The sequence below is a fragment of the Diaphorina citri genome, unplaced genomic scaffold (assembly GCF_000475195.1).
Source record: "Diaphorina citri unplaced genomic scaffold, Diaci psyllid genome assembly version 1.1 scaffold11085, whole genome shotgun sequence".
NCBI lineage: Eukaryota > Metazoa > Arthropoda > Insecta > Hemiptera > Psyllidae > Diaphorina > Diaphorina citri.
In genome coordinates, this window is record NW_007388458.1 from 1 (window position 1) to 1,735 (window position 1,735).

A 1,735-nucleotide genomic window follows, 5' to 3' on the forward strand; every position below is an offset into this window, starting at 1 on the left:
GAAAAAAAAAAAAAAAAAAAAAAAAACACACTAGTTTTCTAGACTTTGAATTGAGAGCATTCAATTAAAGTAAATTAACACCTTTAGTACAGTTATATCAACTGCCATGGGAACTGGAATGTTTATGGTTAAGTTTTTATAAGTAGGTGCTTTTTAAACTTACTTAATTGAAAATAAAAATACAACCTTGCTATTAAGGTATGTGGGAATTATTACACAGTAGAGAGAATGTTGAATGTTACCGTACCTAAAGATTTTTTAATTTTTTTTCTCCAAGAGGTTTGATAGAAGGAACTGTAACTGCTAAAGTCTTTTGCCCAGAAGGCAAAGAGAGAAGGAAGCCAGGATAGGAAAAAGCTTCCCTTCAAAGAACAAACTTTACATCATTGAGATAAAATTCACCCCAGGTGGGAATCAAACCTATGAAGTGCTCACAAGGCACATTACAATCCAAGCCAACAGGGCTGGCAACCTAATGTCTTCTTATGTTGTCCAGCTCTTACCAAATGGCAGTATTGTGTGAACCATCAGCGTGTAGCACATCCGTTGAATGTGATGAAGAATAAAGTCAGTCTTCTCGTCCTTGATTAATTTACTGAACACACTTTCCACCGTGAGACCGGCTGCTTGGAATTCATTGGTGGAGAAAATGAAACATGTACAGAACACAGCATAAATGAGTCCGGCAAGGATGTGGGAGAATTCTCCGTAGTCCATGTTCTATGGAGTTTTCAATTGATTAGAACTGAAGATTACACCAGTGTGAGGTCAGTTGTGACTTCTTTTGATATGACCTCTCATTTCGCTTTCTGAAAGAGAAAAAAAGGTAGGTAGGTGGTTAGAAAGGTTCTTTTTTTTTTTTTTTTTTTTTTTTTTTAAATGGACAATTTCATATTCTGGGTTAAAAAGGTTTTTTTTTTTTTTTTTTTTTTTTTGTTAAATGGACAAAGTAGATTCTAAATTTCAGCATGGCAATTTTTCATTCATTCTGCCTGTCTGTTTATTCCACAATCTTCTTCTTTCTTTTATACCTTCTCTTATGTTCACATAGGGTCAACATTCTGGTCAGCCTCTCAAACAACTCTAGGGTGGTTGCTTTTGGACTGACATTTGGTTTTGGCTACAAAATTTTATGAGTGGATGCCCTTCACACTCAACTTTTGCTGTTTCTTTAGCAAGGGGAATTCCAGGCTAGTATCTTCCCACATAGTAGGTAGGTATGTAGATACCCCAGCTTCTATCAAACCCCTAGGGAACAGGTTTGTTTCATGCCCTGGGTTTGTTTCACACCTTCAAATTAAATTTTATCTTGAACAGATAAGGTTTCTTCTCAGAATGGCTGGCTTTCTCCTGTCCTGTCCACCATTCTCTCTTTACTTCCGCTATGAAAGGACCTTAGCAGTTACAGTTCCTTCTATCAAACCTCTTCAAATACAGACAGGTAGACAACTAGCCACCCACACTTACTTTATCCTTATGGAACACTTGTTCAATAAAATCCATGGATAGGTATGTTATGTCAACTGATGGATCTGAAATATGAAAGATAAGCTGAACACAATAAATCTAATCTGAAGATAACACAAACCCAAGGATAAAATGGAAGATGAATCAATTACCTATCTTATAGAATTAGGATTAGGCAAAAGAAAAGTAATACCCCCCGCACACTGTCAATATTATTGACAATACTGTAAAAATATTGACAATATATTGATAGTGTGCGGAGTATGTA

At 35.9% G+C, this 1,735-nt stretch overlaps 1 long non-coding RNA gene across 1 annotated transcript; it reads right to left on the minus strand.

The window, feature by feature from the left end:
• Positions 1–578: 578 nt before the first annotated feature.
• LOC113472962 lies at positions 579–1,659 on the minus strand. Its single transcript, XR_003395077.1, has 2 exons — positions 1,468–1,659; positions 579–809 (listed from the first exon to the last, which is right to left on the minus strand). It is a non-coding gene; the product is annotated as an uncharacterized LOC113472962 (long non-coding RNA).
• Positions 1,660–1,735: the final 76 nt, after the last annotated feature.